Genomic DNA, 20,379 nt, shown 5'->3' on the forward strand with positions numbered 1-20,379 from the left:
ATGTATATACTGAAAACTATAGAAAGCTTATGAAAGCAATTGAGGAAAACACAAAAAGAACTGGAAAACATTCCATGCTCATGGACTGAAAGGAAAAATATTGTTAAAATGTCCATACTACCCAAAGCAATCTACATATTCAATGCAATACCTATGAAAGTAACACCAGTATTCTTCATAGAGCTAGAACAAACAATCCTAAAATTTATTTGGAACCAGAAAAGACCTAGAATACCAAAGCAGCCCTGAAAAAGAAAACCAAAGCTGGAGACCTCACAATCCTGGACATCAAGGCTCTATTACAAAGCTATAATCATCAAGACAGTATGGTACTGGCACAAAAGCAGACACTTAGATCAATGGAACACAATAGAGAACCCAGAAATGAATGCACAAACATATGGCCAACTAATCCTTGACAAAGCAGCAAAGAATATCCAATGGAATAAAGACAGTCTCTTCAGCAAATGGAGCTGGGAAATCTGGACAGGAACATGCAGCAAAATGAACCTGGACCACGTTCTTGCACCATACACCAAAATAAGCTCAAAATGGATGAAAGTCCTAAATGTGATACAGAAAGCCCTCAAAATCCTGGAGGAGAAAGCAGACAAAAACCTCTCTGACCTTGGCTGTAGCAACTTCTCACTCAACTTGTCTCCATAGGCAAGGCAAACAAAAGCAGAAATAAACTATTGGGACCTCTTCAAAATAAAAAGCTTCTGCTCAGTGAAGGAAACAATCAGCAAAACTAAAAGGCTATCAATGGAATGGGAGAAGATATTTGCGAATGACATAGCAGATAAAGGGTTTGTATCCAAAACCTGTAAAGAATTTAGCAGACTCAACACCCAAAAAATAAATATTCCAGTGTAGAAATGGGCAAAAGACATGAATAGACACTTCTCCAAAGAAGACAACCAGATGGCTAACAGGCCCCTGAAAAACTACTGAACATCATCAGGGAAATACAAATTAAAGCTATAATGAGATACCACCTCACACCTGTCAGAATGGCTAACATGAGAAACTCAGGCAACAACAGATATTGGTGAGGATGCGGAGAAAGAGGAACCCTTTTGCATGGCTGGTGGGAATGCAAACTGGGGCAGCCACTCTGGAAAACAGTATGGAGGTTCCTCAAAAAATGAAAAATAGAACTACCCTATGACCCAGCAATTGCACTACTCAGTATTTATCCAAGGGATACAGCTGTGTTGTTTTGAAGGGGCACAGGCACCCCAATGTATATAGCAGTGCTATCGACAATAATCAAAGTATGGAAAGAGCCCAAATGTTCACGGACGGATGAATGCATAAAGAAGATGTAGAATATACACACAATGGACTATTACTCGGTAATGAAAAAGAATGAAATCTTTCCATCTACAACGACATGGATGGAACTAGAGTGTATCATGCTAAGTGAAATTAGTCATAGAAAGACAAACATCACATGATTCCACTCATATGTGGAATTTAACATACAAAACAGATGAACTTAAGGGAAGAGAAGCAAAAATAATATAAAAACAAGGAGGGGGACAAAACATAAGAGACTCTGAAGTACAGAGAACAAGTTGAGGGTTATGGAGGGGTTATGTGTGGGGGGACTGGATAAATGGGTAAGGGGCATCAAGAGGAGACTTGCCGTGATGAGCACTGGGTGTTATACATAGAGGATGGATGGCTGGACACTACTCCCGAAATCATTATTGCACTGTATGCTAACTAACTTGGATGCCAATTAAAAAATGAATTAAAAAAAAGACAACCTAGTATCAGAAATAAATAATCATGAAACACCAAAAAATATATAAATGTGAAAAAAAAAAGGTAACATATTGTAGGACTCCATTTATATACAACGTCCATAATAAGCAAATCTATAAAGACAGGAAGTAGATTGCTTAGTGCTGAAGGAATTGGGGACCAGGGGGTGATATCTAAAGGGCAGGGAGTTCTTCTGGATATAAAAATATACCAAAATGGATTATGGTAAAAGTTCCACATATCTGCAAATATACTAAAAATCATGGAACTGCACATTTTAAATAGACCTGTTAAAAAAAAAAAAAGAAGTACATGCTTTACCTAGTCAGCCAGGCGTCCCCAGGAATCACTTTTTAAATAAATAAAATACAAGAAATTAAGTTGAAAGCCCCTTAAATTTCCCTAAGTTCCATTCCCCTTTACTCCTAAAAAGAACCAACATATTCAGTTTAATGAGTTAGCAACACAATTTTATACTATTCTACAAAGATAATATAATGTTGCATGAGTGTTTTTAATTCACATAATTGGTATTGTTAACAAGACAAGAGGCCCCAAATGGAGTTGTTTATGCCAAGCTTAACTACACTAAACCGAGACTTAACTTAGTTGCAGTTTCAGCCTGTCCTAGAAATGGAACTCTAGTCAACCAAGAATCACCTGACCAGCCCTAGCAAGGTAATTTGTCTGATAGATCTCTGGCACCTTCTAAAGGAAAGTGACCTTGTTTGAGGCAATTCACCTGTTGCTACTATTCCTTGTATGTGCTCCCATTAGCCCCTAGAAGTGTTTCATTTTGTACAGCTTCTCAGAGCCCCTTTCTCTATGCTACTTGGAACACTGCCTGATTCATGAACCTTGAATAAAGCCCATCAGATATAAAAAATTAACTCGTTTGAGTTTTGTTTTTTAACAGTATCATACACAAGGTATCATCCTGATACTTGTTTTTTCCCACATAAATCGTTTTCAAAATCTACATGTATATTCGAATGTAATAAATTCACTCATTTGAACCATTCTATAGAAGTCAATGTGCATATACAAGAAAAGCTCTTTACTGCCCTCTTCAACTACCTGAAAAGAATTTAGATAAAGGACCTGCTCCAAGAAGAAAACACCACCATAGACAACTACACGATGATATGAATTACCGTAAGAGACAAGGGGGAACTTAGCAAGGCCTGTTTGAGCAAAGTCCTCTATGCCCCATTCTTTCTGAGTGGCCCACATACATTTCTTTACCAAACAATTACTCCCCCTTCCTGAGGGTTGTATTCATTCCCTGTGAAGTCCCAGACCCTTACCCCCTTCTCCCTATTTCACATATATACCTCACTTTGCCTGTCTTTGGAACTTCCATGTCTGTATGGACTTCTCATGTGTATGAAATTAAATTTGATTTTCTCCCATTAATTTGTCTCATGTCAATTTGATTCTTAGCCCAGCTAGAAGGACCTTGAAGAGCAGAAGACATTTTTCCTCCCGGACTGTATAGTTCCCCTTGAGCACATGCATGAGCACTTCTCTTGGTAATCACACAACTGTGGAATGGCTGGAGCGTCCCAGGGTATCAGCATTTTCAACCTCACTGCTATTGAGAATTCCTCCTCCAGAAGGGGGTTCTGTCGCTTTTCACTCATACCAGCAGAGCACAAATGCTCCCATTTCCCGAGATCTTCTGCAGAACATCTAGTTCTAGATATTTTCACTGTGGCAGCCCACTAAATATTAAACACATCCTCCCTGTTTTTTTTAATCAGCATTACTAAGGTATAATTCACATGGAGTAAAATTAACTAGTGTTAAGTGTATAATTTGGTGAGTGTTGACAGAAGCATACATTTGTTTCAATATGACTATAATCAATATATAAAATATTCTCATCATCTCAACTCCTAAACCTTACCCACCATCCCTAACGTCACGAACCGTACTTATGTCCCTCCAGTTTTACCTTTTCCAGATTATTCTGTAAATGAAATCATGCAAAATTCATCATTCTGGGTCTGGCTTCTTTCACTCAGCATGAAGCTTCAAGGGTCATTCATGTTATTGCATATGGTCAATTCTCTGTGATTGCTGAGTAGTATTCCACGGTATAGGTAAGTTATCATTTGTTTTCACTGTGATTTTAATTCATACTTTCCTGATTATTGTCAAGTCGAGTTGTCTTTACATGTAGTTTTGGCCATTTGAGTTTCTGTTTTCTAAAATGTGTTTTCTCTCTTTGCCCATTTTTTCATTGTGTTATCCTTCTTTTTCTTATCAATTTAAAAATTATTCTTTGTTCTTTATGTCATTATCTGCATAATAGATTATATCCTTTTCTATAAATATAAAAATAAACATCTAAAGCCTAAACTTTAATTGTCCTAGGAGAGCACATTTACAAGCATCTCACATTACTAATGTATACACCAAAAAAAATAGGGTAGGCATTTGTATGAAAATCAACATAATGTACTTGATATTCAGTAGCTCATTTAATTATAGAATGGTTCTTTCCTTAGAAAGGGGGAGGTGGGTACTGTGTTCTCTACTCACTTGGAAAAACTTAAACATGATTCGTTAAATTATAGCAAGGGGAAAAAAAGATAACCAAATTCTATTTGATCCGATTATCTTGCCATTTTAATCAACTCACATCATGGATATGATCAATAATTGAACGGAAAATGTCTTTCATCTTCCCAACCCAACACAAAACTGCTGTAAGAATTAATGAGCGTGCCCCCCCCCCAATGCAGTGCACATTCCTTCAGCTTCGCCTGTGCTCTTTCAGACCTGAAGCTAACGAAATGTCACTCACCGCGGGCGTGAGCCCTCCTGGGCCTCATCCAAATCCCTCCGCTACCAGGCAGCATGGAAACCCATACCTTAACCTCTTCCTCTCACATTCCTTGGTTGTTTCCTATGTAGGTTTCCTGCCCGCCGGGGCTGTGTGCTATTTCTCACAACAATCCCCAAGCCACCCATATCATCTTATTAAAAGTACAATAAACAGTCTCACAAATCCGCTTTATCACACCCGAGTTCAAGTCCAAGTTGTTCTCATTTCCCACATGGAATACCAACTGGTCCTGCTCTCTGTTGTAATCCACTCCTCACACAACGGCTAAAGTGATTTTTTTTTTTTACAAATATAAATCTGATCAACTTGCTTGAACCACTGAGATCCCTTTGAAGTTCCTATACTGCGCTTCAAATTCATATTTTCATCCGTGACCTGGAAGGCCTCACAAGATCTCCCCCAAGCTCCCTGCACTCCAGCTTCTAGCCTTCTGTCAGCTCCAGACCATGCCAAATTCCTGCTTTCCACAGCGCCTCTCGGCTCTCTGTCCCTCTGCCTGGAACTCTCTGCTCTCCTGGCTCTTTTCCTGTTTGCCTTCTTTCCCTTCTGGCTCAGCTTGAAAGTCACCTTCTCAGAAAAGCCTTTCTGAGTAAGTTCCTCCTTTCATTTTTCTCTATCATAATCCTTTGTTTCTTTCCTCTAATGACTTTATTTGTTTACTTATTTATTAGCTGACATTCTCAGTAATGGTAGACTCTGGAAGGCAGGGAATTTATCTTCATCTTAATGCTTAGCACAGTGCCTGGGATTTATAAACAGCTCAATAAATATTTGATGAATGAATGAATGACTCCTTGGAATCGGAGCTACACACACACATACACACACACTCACACACGCTTCACTTCGAATCACTGGTGCTTTCCCTCTTTTGTACCTGGGAGCATAGCTTCAGACCCATAGGTCAATTTTTCCTGATAGTGTTCCTTTCCAGCATCAATCTGGTCAACCAAATTATTCAGGAGTTAGACAGAAGGTAATTCCTTCCCCAGTGCACATGGGACTGAAGAAAAAAAAAAAACCTACTGAAAATCTCCTTCCTCTGCAGACTTTTAAACTGCTAATCAGCACAAATGGGTTGGAGCAGATTGCATGCAAAAGGTTGCTGAAATGGCACATAACTGATTCCAGGTGATTTAATATTTTATGTTGCTGTAGTGAAAATATTGACATAAAAGAAAAATATGATTTGGAGTCTTTCTGTACCGCTAAATTTGGTGTTAGCTTCTGAGCCTCTATCAAAGCATTTCCATAAATCAACATTGCTAAAGAAAGAAATCTGGGCGTGGCATCCAGAAACCACCGGCAAATTAGGAAAACACTAGCAAATGGGAAAATGCTAGATTTCTGAGTATGAACACCCATATTTGGCAACCCCTTTCCCAAATGTAAGTTCTACTTTGTCATTGTCAAAGGTCGCCTCCAGCAATGGTCCTAGAGTGTCCAATAGCATCTTTTGCCTAGGGAGGAAATAAGCCTCCCAAATATATATTCAAATGCTTCTAATAAATCCACATCTTACTACTCAAGGCATCTATAAGGCACAAACTATTTTATGTTTATTTATGGACAGGTCTGTTATATGTTGACTATGTTAGGGTTCAGAGCCTATTCTGGTACAGTATTTCAGAATTAACTCTCAACTGCTTTATGAAAGAGAGTATTCATTTTAATCCTTCTCATGGATACATTAAAAAGAATACACAAAAAGGGAGAAGATTCTTTTCAACGGAGAGGTCAAATTTGGATTCAAAGATCAGAAAAACAAGCTGTAGTTTTCAGAATTATTCTGCCATACATTCTCAAAGAGCCAAAACTTCAAGCTCCAGTAATACTATTTTTTCCACAATACCTCAATTCAAAATAGTGTCATTAGACATGGATTTTTATTTATTTTTGTTTATTTATTTATTTTAAATATTTTATTTTGAAGTAATCTCTACATCCTATACCCAGCATAGGGCTCAAACTCACAACCCTGGGGTCAAGAGTCATACCCTTCAATGAGTGAGCCAGCTAGGCACTCCTGAGTCTTAAAATATCATCTGATGAGTATTATTCCTCTAAATATAGTTATATTTTTTAAACACAATTATTGTTTACGTTTTGCCATATTTGGCAGGTAGGTTTAAAATATCTCTAAAGACATTTATTCCCACTCAGAACATTCATTATACCAATTTCCAAAGCTTTAGGTTGGCAGTTGACAAATATGATGAAGCTGACTCTTTCATGGAGCCAAATTTAAAAAAAAATGAGTAGAAATGCTGAAAGTAAAAAACAAACAAACAAAAAACCCCTCCTAATTCATAAAGTGGTGAATTCAGGTAAATTTCACTATTGCATCATTCAAGAGATGGCAATGGCATCTTTGTCAAAAGTCAAACTGTAAAGCTTTTGAGAGTTATGCTTCAATGCATAGCAGTTTTATAATTAGTCACTTAGTATGAGGCCAAGAAATGAATGGCACTTTTTGTGCATAATGACATACAGGGGTATAAGCAAATCCATGACAATTTTACAAGGTTTTCATTTTGAGGATGCATGCTTGATGAGAAAGCAGAGTCTAAGAGAGTGAATTCAGCATAAGTGAGGTTATGTAGTTTTACAAAAGAACAGTTGTGTATATGTATGTTACGTATCTGAACACACGCTATGTGTTCAAATCCTCAACTGTATAGTCTCTAAATCATGCCTTGTCACTGATACTTACTAGGTACACAGGATTAACATTTGTTAAGAAGTAACTTCAGAAGATAAAGCTAGGCTATTTCATATCACTGCAACTACTGCTTTTTCAACTTTACTAACACACTAGTTCTTCCTCATACTGAGCTTTAAAAAGTTATGTTTTCTATATTTCTAGATATTAGTGAAATACCCACAGTAATGAAAGAGAAGAATGCATTGTACAAGATGTTATAAGAAGCAAGAACATCCATCACTAAGTAACACTGTGGATATTCATTTCCCTACCATTTTTAAAAGTGAAATTACTGATGTAATTAAAATGCAATGTATAAAAGATTCCAGAAGTCAATGATGTAAATAACTTACAACGATGTAAGTGATGGCCAATAAGAAAAAGAAGAGGGGTGCCCAGCTGGCTCAGTCTGAAGAACATGCAACTCTTGATCTTGACGTCATGAGTTTGAGCCCCATGTTAGGTTTGGAGATTACTTAAATTAATAAAACTTTAAAGTTTTTAACTAAAAAAATTTTTAAGTGATATTTGTATTGTAGCACTCTAAGAAAGGCACAAAACATTTTCACTTGAAAACTATATGACTATTATACAAATACAATTTAGAAAATTATGGTATTTCAATATTTGATGACCGTATCATTACTTCCCTCTATGTTTTCCTTTTTTTTTTTTTTTTTTTCATTTCACAAGCATATTAAGTCTAGAGAACCAACAAGAGCCTTCTCTATATCATCTGAGCCTCTAGGACTGAGAACCCGGTTCTAGAAGGGGCCACAGAGCACAGAGTTGGCAGTGTGCTGAGACATAAGGGAGAAATTAACACACCTGAATAACTAGGGAAGTGCTGTGCTTTTCTGCTGGGAACCTCTGATTTCCTGATCACCTCAGAATAGAAAAGCACCTCTCAAGGTCATAAGACTCAAACATCCCTAGGAGGGCTCTGGATGTCCACAGACCCTGACTTACCAAACAAGCAGGTATTTCAGGTTGGCTCCCTGAAATAGAAATATGGTGAAGATACCCAGCTTCCACCTAGGTTTGGCTTTCTCTAAACCTATGCCAAGTTAAAGAGGGCTCCTGTTTTGTATAATACATGGATAAGCCTGTCAGAACTTGATAAAAGTAATCAAATCACACAAGAAGGCTTTCTCTAGCAGCACAAGATAACAGTGTGATAAATACTGCTAAAAATTAATTGCCCATTAATTAGGACTTGCACATTTATTTTGCTACAGAGAAATGGTAATTTCAATGGGATTTCTTCCTTGTCTTTCAAAGTCTACCTCTTCCCTAACACTTTAACTAGTGCACAAACTGGAAGTAATCTTTCCTGTCCTGATCAGACACTGTACATACATTGCTATGGCATTTTTGGTCCTCTATTTTACACTCTACTTATTTGAGTACATGCCCTTAATTAGACTGGAGGTTTGTAACATTTCAGAGTGTTAAGCTACAAAAAAAAAAAAAAACCATATATATTCACATTAACACTATTTTGTGGGCATATATTCAGTGGTAACTGTAAGCATCTTCAGGCCAGCTACTGTTCTGATTCATCTTGGAATGCCTCCACCCAGCATAGTGATATTCACACAGCAAGAACTTCACAAATTTTCATTTAATGATTTAATTCAGAAACATAATAGGATAAAGACAGAGAAGTGTGATAAGTTTTCTGAAGGGATGTCTTCACCTTCTTTGACTTGGGCTGCATGTCCTAGACACTGTTTGCAGTCCTGTCATGATCTTAGGAAGTCTTTTGGGCATGACCTAAGTGAACATCCCTTTGCATTCTCTTGTAATCCTTCTGACTGCACAGAAACCAGGAGTGTCTGGAAGGCCCTAACACTAATGACACTAACTTTACTAATCTTGCTATTTTATGGGTGGGGGTGGGGGAGACTTAAACCCAGAACCTTTGGCAGGTAGTACTATCTAGCTGGCATTTGATGACCTTGGACTATTTTCATTGTTTTAGCATTCGTGGTTAGCTGTCTTGTTTCCCACTCACACTGGGGTTTCATTTACAGTAATGAAGTAAAACCTTCGGCTTAAGGAAACATTTCTTAAGTTCCATTACAAATGTGAGTAAAGTATGACAAGAATCCTTAAGATGGTGTATTTCAGGGAGTCTCAGAGAATGAGAGATGAATGAGTGAGCAGTTAGTTTAAGAAGAAAGAACAGCAGGAAATCTATCTGGAAGACAGGAGTTCTCAGAAGGCAGGAACAGCGAGCTGTTGGGTAAAAGGAGGGTCTCTAAGGATACAGGAAGGCAGAAGGGAATAATGAAGGCTGAGTCCAGCTCAATGTGGAAACCAAGTGTGACGGTTACTTGGCCCACAGAGCAGTGGGGAGCCAGGGGAAATTTTCGGAAAGTAAGTGACAGCATGGTCAAAGTGACAAGCGAGAAAGGGGATTTTAACAGTGACATTTAGACCTCTATGGACAAGAGTGGTTACAAAAGGCAGAAATCCAGGGAGAACGAGGCTGCAGTGGTCTAGTGATTAAAAAAGTGAACAAGGAACTATCCAGAACAGTTCATGAGAAATGAGTCCCGGTGTGTCAAGGAGAAAGCTGAAGCAGGCTTTGTGGTCAGTTAAAAGTAGAGAAATGATGCAGAGGACAGATGGAAAACTGCTAAAGCAAGAGTGGCCAAAAGGTGCTCTTTGCTATAGTAAAAATGTATTTTGCTAGAACAAAAGAAACCATGGAAAAAATCTGAGGATTGCTTGTTTTTCAACGTCCCAACAGTTTTTACTATGACCCTGTAGGTTGTATCATCTAAAAACTTACATTCTCTGAACAAGGAAACATTTTATCAACGACTAAATGATTTGTCATTGACATACCTTAAGACAAAATCAGACAACATGACTTCCTTCAACCTCTCTGAACAGGATTAATACCCACCTTGCTTAAGCTTCTTGTTTTTATAAGTATCACATTAAGTGATCTATATGTGTGTCTCTTATTTAAAGGCAATTTTCAGCATTAGCAATATGGAATTCAACTCACCATAGCACAGCACTTTAGGATTACATATATTGCATTTTGCCTGCTGCAAGAGTTTTTGAAATATGACAAATACGGTGCAATACTCTGTAAGCGCTTTTGGCAAGGCTGCAGGAGAAACACACCCACTCACGTTTATCAGGAGGGGGGACAGTGTAACAGACACAGAAGAATGACAGTGCACGTGGCTCCCAAGCACTGAGAGAAAAATGGCATGCCATGGCAGGAAGCATGCGATGGGAGGGTGTGAGGAAATCGAGAAGTAGAGGCAATGAGAACACAAATTGAACCCATATCAGGCAGGGCTGGGGTTGTTCTTCATCCATTATCAGTGAGCCTTTGTGGAGAAAGAAACAGCCCAAGACAACCCCTCGCTGTATATTCTTGACCTGCTTCGTGCTCCGTGCTCCCACAGCACTGCAGGGAGATAGGAGAATAATGTCGGTATTTGGCCAGCGGTTAGTCCCCTTTCCATTACAATCCTGCTTCTGAAAGTTACAGGTAAAGGAAGGCTGGAGTCAAATGCACAGTCATCATTTTGGTGCAAGAAACCTGCTTCCTTTTTTGTTAGTGGCTACAACAGATAAATAGAAGGAAACGGAGGGGCTCTTTTCTGTCTCTCCTCAAGGCTGGTGCCTTGTGCAATCTAAGGAGTCAACAGTCTGCTAGCATTTGGGTTTCACTATGGCCTTTCTGACTCTGCTGGGGTACCTTAGTTTTCCTGAGGCCAAGCCACTTCCAAGCTAAATGGAAAAGAGTTCAGATAAATGTAAACAGATGAGAGGCAGAGATCAGAACAGTCCACTCGCGAAGGAATTTGAGCCTGAAATGTCCTCACCCAGCCTCTCACTTCTATGCTCTCTCCAGGCACGGGGGCTTCCAGCTAGTCAACGTTCACTCTGTCACATTTCCTTCTCAAAGTCGTGTGTTCTCCTGGGGATAAGACATCCAGGAAGTGGGAAGAGAAAGGAGTGTCCCTTTGGGGCACAGCATTGTTCTACCTGTTCCGTGTTTCCTTCTACTTCCCTATCAATCATATGGTGAGTAAATGGTATCACAGTGGGTTTAAAAATTCTCTTATTAAAGAGAATTCTCTTACTCAAGAGACTGGTGTTTGAGAGTTTGGACTACAGTGGAAGGGATGCTGAGCCTGCTTCAGGCCTGGTCTTTACAAGAACTGGCAATCTTCTTGGACTCTGGGAGCTCTGAGCCATCATGTAAGGAGTCTAATGACCTACTTGAGAGACCAGAGGAAAGGCCATGTGCTACATGAAAAGAAACAGAGTCCAAAGAGGGGCCCAAGTGCACTCAGTCCTGCTTGCATGTGCCTAGCACCAGACATGCAAGTAAAGCCATTCTGGAGGCACTAGGGGAGCCCAGCCCAGCCACCATCTGAACACCACGTCACCCCAGGGGTCACCAGGTGGGTTTGAAGAAGTCATTCATCATAGCCTGAGTTCCTGACCCACAAAGACATGAGATCTCATAAAATTGTTCTTTAAGTTATGGGTTAATAATGTGGCAATAGATAAATTGCTACATAGTCACAACTCAAAGTAGTTTTTCATCATTTTCCCTCTTAGCTACACATAAGTCTCCAGGTACTTTTCTTCCAAATGATAAGCAACTTGTGTATTTCCCCAAGAACCTCATATGCAAAGCACATTCCTACTGAGGTCTTAAGCAGTTTAAAGCCATATGGTGAATTCCCCATGCACAATTCAACAAAATAAATGATGAAAATAGCATGAGCTCAATTTCAGAAGTCAATGGAATGGTGATAGTATTTACAAAGCATGGCCTCCCTAAGTGATAGTAAAAAAAAAAAAAAAAAACCCACTATGATACTCTTGCAATGCAAAATCTTGTCTCCAAACAATAGTACCTTGGACAGTTATTAGTGCATTGCTTCTAGAAGAACATTTTGTAAAAAGGTTTGGGGTTTTAACATTGCTGTCTAATATTTATACATAACATTCTTAAACAGCTAGGTCAGTGGGAAAGGTGATTTCAAATGATTTTCAAATGAATGACTTATATACCTATAGGTGATACACCAAAATCTTTTGTTTTTTAGTTTAAACTGCTTTGTAACCTCTTAATGACTCATGCCCACAGAGAGCCATAATGATTTTTTTTAATTTTTTAATGTTTTTATTTATTTTAGAGAGAGATACACACAGCATGAGCAGGGGAGGGTCAGAGAGAAAGGGAGACACAGAATCTGAAGACAGGCTCCGGGCTCTGAGCTAGCTGTCAGCACAGAGCCCAATGTGGGGCTCAAACCCACAAACCGTGAGATCATGACCTGAGCTGAAGCCAGACGCTTAACCGACTGAGCCACCCAGGCGCCCCCCATAATGATTTCTGAGTTGTCTTTTCCCAGCCTTTCCAGTCTCCTCCCTTGCAGAGGAGATGGGAGCTATAACTTCCTTTGTCTGTGAATGAATCTGCAAAATTTCCATCATCTGTTCTAACTTGCAGTGTATATGTGTCATCCACTAAAATAAAACAGAGAGTTATGCTTATTAGAATGGTTCTAAATTAAGAGTAAATAGTGACTGAGTGAGGAAGGTCTTTCCAGACTAAACGCTTGTAATGAATTCCGTGAATTTAGGTTGCTATGAGGCCTCTTTTGTTCAACTTTTAGGTATCAGTTTAGGATTCAGACTAGAGGTAGCTAGCAAGTAAACTTCAAATTTACTTGCACATACAATCATTGATTTATTTTTTATCTTTTACTCTTATTTGCAGTAATAAAACAGCAGAGGGGAAAATGAGCATTGTTTTGGCAACAGGCAAGAAATGCTTATACAACCTGTACCATTCAGTATTTTAGGACATCTATATAAATAAAAATAAATTAGTATTGAAGGAATTTAATACAATGCATTAATTATAGATTAATGAACTACTCTGCATAATTCAAGACCTCCATTTTTATTTTTTAGTATTTGTGGAATACAAGTGGTGGCATAATTACTTCAGTTTTCTACTTTATTTTTAGTATGAGTTATAAATGGCACACAGCCTGCCCTGCTCTCCACCATGTGCGCACATGCACATACGACTACTCAAGTAAACTTGTTTTATTCACGGAACCAGTTTGAAATAACCATAAAGACACTGGAATACAATCTTCAAAGGCAATAATCCAGTTGAATAAAAACCTAGAAGTGGGCACTCGATTCCCTTCACAGGGCACGGAACCAAATGCACAGCCAGATTAGCCTTCCATTAAGGACACAGTCTGGTTTTTAGCAGAAACAATCACTCTACCCTCCACTAGACACAACCAGTCTGTTAAGCCCACTATTTAAATGAACTTGGAAAATGATGACACACACCTTTCTGTCCCTCCTCATCAGCTCTGAATTTTGAGGGGCAAAGGAAGTGGAATGCATGCTTAATTGAGGCAGTAAATACAAGGCTGTAGCAGATTGTTTTACTGTTAAATACAGTAATGAGTTTTTAATGGCTGCTGTCCAAAATTACACTGGAGAAAAATGGTTTATTAGTAATAATAATAGCTGGCACTTTTATCTTCAAAGCACTTTACAAATATTAGCTCATTAATCCTCCAACTGCCACTGGGAGGCAGTGGTAAATGTTTCTATCTTCAGTTTACAGCTGGTGAAAAGGGAAAACAATGGGAGTAATCAGGTTTTCTTATATATATTTTTTTTACATTTTTTTTTACATTTATTCATTTTTGAGAGACACAGCATGAGCTGGGAAGGAACAGAGAGAGAGAGGGAAGCACAGAACCCAAAGCAGGCTCCAGGCTCTGAGCTGTCAGCAAGAGCCCAACACAGGACTTGAACCCACAAATTGTGGGAGCATGACCTGAGCTGAAGTCAGAATCTTAAGTGACTGAGCCATCCAGGCACCCTGGGAGTAATCAAGTTTTCAAAAAGAGATTTTAGGCATAGAGGTCAATTTCCAATTCAAACAACTCATACCATTTTTGTCACAGTTTTATGATATTATTAACACAAATACAATGTGAATGTAAGCTGTCTACCCCTTCTTTTTGCTGTGCAGCCTGGCATGGGAACTGGTGACCCTGATGGCCAGCTGGGCTGCTTTTTCCACAATGGCTCTGCAGTTCTTGGAGGAGACAATGTGAGCAATCTCTCTGCATGAGAAGATTTGTTGCACATCAGAAGCATTTTGAGCTCCTTGCCATTGAGGACTATGAATTTCCAGAAGCCACTGGGCAGCATATCCTTGGTTTTCTTGTTGCTCCCTTAACCAACGTTGAGCATAAAGATCTGGCCCTTGAATCTTTCACACACCCTATTGTCAATGTCTCTGGGTTTCCACTAGTTCGCTTGATTCTGACATATTGGTCTGACTGTTGCTGGATGAACTTCTTGGTCCTCTTTTTATTCATTTAATTAATTAATTAAAATATTTTATTTTAAAGTAAGTTCTATACCCAGTTGGCTCGAATTCACGACCCCAAGATCAAGAGTCGCATGCTCCACCAAGTAAGCCAGCCAGGCGCCACTCTTGGTCCTCTTTTTAATGATCTTGGGCTTCACCAGAGGTCTGAGGGCAGCCGAGCTGCTGAGCTGGAGACGACTGCCAGCTCCCCAGGCGGCGCAGAGGAAGAGAGAGCTCATATCAATTTTTATGCATAATTGGATGGCATTCACTGGGGTGACTGTCAGCCCCTTTTTCAGGGGTTGGTGCTTAAGGTCAAATCCAGTTTATTTGAACCTTGCTCACAAAAGCACATGAGTTGTGTCCGAATTGCTCAATGGTGGTCCTTTACTATTATTTCAAGCAAGTCAGTTATCGTAAAAAATGCAGCCCAAATTACGTACAGAATCTTCCATGAATGGAAAAAGTGGTCTGTTGATACCTTTTGAAATCTAGTGCCACTGAGAATTTATTGCTAGAGGTTAGAAACCAAAGTGGAATCAAGGTCAAATTTCAACACCTTTATTTGGTTTTGATCCACTCACTCAGATCTCCTTTATAGAAAAATAGTATGTATCTCAAATTAGTGAATAATAACAAATAATCCAAACAGCCTATTACCCATCCTGATGTAGTCTATAGATGTTAAATTTATTATTATTTTTGTTTGTTTGCTTACAATTGTGGGCGATGTTTCAATTTCTTGCCATTGTACAATGACTTAAATGTTTTAATCCAGTGATTTATCCACTGTGTCATCAGATACATTTTACAGAACAAGTTTAGAAAGTCTCTGGATTTACAAAAAAATATTTACAAAAATAAGTGTATTTCTTGAGAAGCCAAGACCTGTCCTCTGGAGAAGCAGACATGGGTCCAACAAAAGCCCTAAAGCAAATCCATTTCCCATCTCCAAGGAAATGGGACTGACTGGGAAGACAAAAAGCAAACATTTTTGCCTCTATTACACAAAAAGAAATGAGAATTCCTCAGCATCTGAAAATCTAAATTCTATTTATATTTTGCACATTAAAAGAAAATAATACTTGTTTCTAAATACCCCAAACCAAGAAAACAAATACCTCTCAAAATCCCAATATATTAACCATGCCTAGAATAGGGTTAATTTTTTTTTCCTTTTAAAGCCTTATCTTAAATTGACAGCTGTTAATAAAGATAGGGCCATGATGATGATTGGTGTCAGTTTCAAGAAGAGTCAGGCTACTTCATGACATGTGCCATAGCCAACTATTTCTATCTTAATCTGGTGTGGCAGATACTCACACCTTTGTGGAAATGCCAACCGTGTAATGCAATTGGTTATATATAACACCCAGATGTGAGGGAAATCCATGCATACTGATATGACAGAGCATCAGAAACATTTCTGCCAAGAAATAAGAATGATAATGAGGGCAAGCAAACGCTTTGGGGAGAGGAAAGGTTGAATTTTACATATGCTGGTGCCCAGGGACCGTTATAGGAAGAGTCAGTCACCAAATGCTTTTATGACAAGAATCTGGAGAGAACACAAACGTCCTCCTCTCCCAGTGTATCATCCAACAAGGAAGCCCCTCACAATTCATCTTGTGCATTAAGGCTTTTAAATACTCTTTTAAAATGCTGTCATTCCTGGATTAAGTATGCATTTTCACATGATACCTTAAGAGGAATCCTTTAGATCTCCTTTTCTACATGTTTAACTAAGATAATGAAGACACAGAACAGGTAAATTTGGATAAACAACAGAGACCCGTGCTGGCTCTTGATGAAGACTATAGTTAGAGAATCCTGCTAATCAGGGGGACACTGATGGACCCGGCACACTTGGGAAATGAAGGCCAAGAGAGAAAAGAAAGGGTGGGCAAAGGGCTGAATGTTTGTGTCTCCTTCAAAATTCCTATGTTGAGACCCAAATCCCAGTGTGGTAATATTTGAAGGTATGGCCTTTGGTAGGTAATTAGGTAATGAGGTGGAGCCCTCATGCACGGGATTCGTTTCTTGATAAGAGAGACCCCAGAGAACTCTCTTGTCTTCCTTCAGCCATGCTTGTGGAGAAGACACAATGCAAAGTCAGTCTGAAGGAAGGCATCACAAGAAGTACCAGACCATGCTGGCACCCAGACCTCAGACTTCCAGTCTCCAGAACTAGAGGAACTAAATCTCTGTTATTCATAAGCCTTTCTACCTATAGTACTTTGTTATAGCACCATGAGTTAACACAGGGTGTTGAAGGTGTATGAAAGACTCAGAGGGAGTGTAGGGTAGCAGTTAGGGACTTGGGGCTGGGAATCAGACGCTTCTGAATTTCCGTCCTGGTGAGAACTGGTTCTGCCACTTCTAAGCCATAAGCCATATGTGGTGACCTTGGACAACCCCCCCCCCCCCCCGCAATGTCTGTGCCATCCAGCTTAAAATGGGCATTATAATAATAATACTTCACCAGGCCTCCCGGGTGGCTCAGTCAGTTAAGCATCTAACTTTGGCTCAGGTTATGATCTCACAGTCAGTGGGTTGAAGACCTGCATTGGGCGCTGTGCTGACAGCTCAGAGCCTGGAGCCCGCTTCAGATTCTGTATCTCCCTCTCTCTCTCTCTCTGCTCCTCCCCCACTCATGTTCTGTCTCTCTGTCTCTCAAAAATATACAAACATTAAAAAAATTTTTTTCAAGTAAAAAAATACAAATAATTAAAAAAATAATAGTACTTCACATCAATCACTTTTGCAGAGAATGCAAAATATATCATAAATATTTAATAAGTGGTAGCCATTTAAGCATCAGCCTGGCACAGCCTTAGTCTGTCTATAATATAAAGCAATTATTTAATTAAAGCTTTTAAAATGACTGGTCAATATCTCATAGGACCTATAGTCAATCAGTCAGTCAATATATCATTGAATTAAAGAAGCTGTGGAAAATCAAATCTCCTTATCTTTGGGCATGGCTACATTCAGCCTTGGAAATATAACTGGTTAAGATTTAACTATTTCCTCTAAACTCATTACATCCTTCAATTTATATATTGATTTTTTTTAAAACTTCATCATTTAAACAATATTTCTCTTTTGTCTCAAATAAAATCCAAAAGCACTAGTGTGAGCTATGAACTAGGGTACAAATCAGGTTATCTGAGCTTTAATTCTGATTTCAGCACTGCCTACCCAGCTAGTAGACCCTGGTTTGTTTGGGGCTGTTTTTGTTTGTTCATAAAACAGGCTAAAAACTTATTCCTTTTTGTTCAGCATATCGCTGTAAAAATCAAACAAGATGATATGGTAAAAAAAAAAATCTCTAAAATACCAAAAGCACCTAAATAATGCAAGACATTATAATTTTTCTTTTTAATAGGAATCTTCCAAAGTAATCTTCTGAATGGATGGAAATACAGTGTTGAATATGTTATAAAAGGTCAGTATTTACTTCTCGCAATTTCGCATGTATGAGATGTGTCATGTCCTTTGAATATATCAGTACACAAAACATCCCATAATGAGCTGATATTCTGTCGCTTTACGTTCTTTAGTGAAGGTCTTCAGTGCAATGACAACTGATTGTGAATCAGTTCTAACTATAGTGAATGACCAAATAAAAAAAAAAGGCCACATTTTTCTTACTTACTCACCTACTATTACACTGTGGATAACACCCCTTAACCCCAGGAAACACAAATGCCTCCTACCAATAGGCTACCAATGCACCCCTGCTCTATCTCCTCTTCCTCTTCATTCTACTACCACCATGCCAAAGAAGAGGGGTGCCACTCCAGATTTTCAAATGTCCACGTTACAGTGACTTTAAGCTGCCAGACTGTTATCTGAGGGTATCCCCACTTTGCAGGCATAATATCTGCCATCTCTAGCCTTAGATTTAGCACTTACAGCAAAAGCTTTTGTGAAGGAAGAACTTCTGCTAAAAATACAAACCTGTTACCATGGAGGCTATACTAAGCCTTTTGCATTAGTCTCTCTGCAGTATCAGCTCTCATCTTGGAAAGGGGAGGCTATACAGGGGAATGCACAAAATTCCTTGGAAGTCTGGATGCTGCAGCTGAAACCCACCTCTGAATGGAAGCATGTCCACCTAGGGAACTGAAAGAAGGCCAGAGAAAGAAATGACCAAGGAAAGTGGGAGAAGACGCCCCTGAATGCAAATTTAATGGTTCTCCACTGAGTTTCATTTTTGGCAATTCAAACCTCCTTCCCCATAATCCCTTGTTGCATACATTTTAAGGCTTCAAGGTGTGCTGCAGGTTCTTCATTAACCTGTCAGATTCCAATCCATTCTCCACCTTCCTCCATCCTCTGTGCAGCAGGAACCGGTCTCTGCAGACCACTTCAGCCAGGCTCCCTGCCATCCAACTTCTGGCTGGTTCTGCCACTCTGAGGAAGGAGCAGAAGACCTGCATCTCCCACATGACCCTGGCTGTTTCTCTGTCAAAACCCACAGGTCCTGCCTAGTGGCCTTTGCCAGGACTCCTGCTCTCACCTCCTTAGTAACCTCCCTCATCTACTGTCCCACTGGATGAGGTGCAGCAACAGCTCTTCAGCAGCCCTTTTTGAGTTCCCTCAAGCCTGTCCAAAAAAGATGTGGTCCCTTCTTGGGGCGCCTGGGTGGCTCAGTCGGTTAAGCGTCCAGCTTCGGCTCAGGTCATGATCTCACGGTTCATGGATTCGATCCCCGCGTCGGGCTCTGTGCTGACAGCTAGCTCAGAGCCCGGAGCCTGCTTCAGATTCTGTATCTCCCTCTCTCTCTGACCCTCCCCTGCTCGCACTGTCCCTCTCCATCTCTCGAAAATAAATAAAAAGCATTAAAAAATTAAAAAAAAAAAAGATGTGGTCCCTTCCCTTCTTGAAACTCCCTTCAATTAACCCCTTTGAGTATGACTTATACATAAAAAAATAATAATAAAAGTAAGAACAAGAAGAGACCAAGTTTTACTCAGAGAAGATACAAAACTCTGTGTCCTTTAAGACTGCCAATGGCAGTCTCTGGACACTCAGGTTCAATACAGCAAGAACATCAAATTTTTCAAGATAAATTAGAAACACCAATTTTATGTAAAATCTCCGATTTTTACATACTGGCTGCAATATTTCTACATTTTTTTAAATGTTTTTTGTTTATTTTTGAGAGAAAGAGAGAGACAGCGTGAGCAGGGGAGGCTCAGAGAGAGAGGGAGATACAGAATCCGAAGCAGGCTTCAGGCTCTGAGCTAGCTGTCAGTACAAAGCCTGACAGCCTGACGCAGGGCTCAAACCCACGAACCGTGAGATCATGACCTGAGCCTAAGCCGGTGGCTCAACTGACTGAGTCACCCAGGCGCCCCTGAGATATTTCTTAAAAACTTATCCTAACAAAACATTTATGTAGGCTAGGTTCAGTCCAAGAGACATGGGTTTGGATCCTAAATAGACTCTTTAGGAAAAAAAATGTGCTTTTTGTTACAATGCATAATTACAAGAAAGGTAGAAATTCACATTTCTACATCCCTTTCTTATACATATCTAAAAATATAACTCTCTCTCCCTCATTTGAAATCTCGAGGCAAAACACAGAAGCATCCAGACTCAGAAGTCACAGGAATCAGGTATCTGGGTCTG

General features: G+C 39.4%; 1 protein-coding gene and 1 long non-coding RNA gene across 8 annotated transcripts in view; one reads left to right on the plus strand and one right to left on the minus strand.

Moving 5' to 3' along the window:
• The window catches only part of CHL1 (cell adhesion molecule L1 like), a 203,288-nt gene that overhangs the window by 176,907 nt on the left and 6,002 nt on the right, over positions 1-20,379 (minus strand). The window lies entirely within an intron of this gene.
• On the plus strand, positions 5,084-19,434 carry LOC115274749. Of its 2 annotated transcripts, none has more exons than XR_003901229.1 (4): positions 5,084-5,216; positions 11,218-11,390; positions 18,128-18,187; positions 18,741-19,434. It is a non-coding gene; the product is annotated as an uncharacterized LOC115274749 (long non-coding RNA). The 2 variants fall into 2 exon arrangements; XR_003901230.1 differs by having other exon boundaries at positions 19,226-19,434.

Source organism: Suricata suricatta, chromosome 12, assembly GCF_006229205.1.
Source record: "Suricata suricatta isolate VVHF042 chromosome 12, meerkat_22Aug2017_6uvM2_HiC, whole genome shotgun sequence".
Classification (NCBI taxonomy): Eukaryota; Metazoa; Chordata; class Mammalia; order Carnivora; family Herpestidae; genus Suricata; species Suricata suricatta.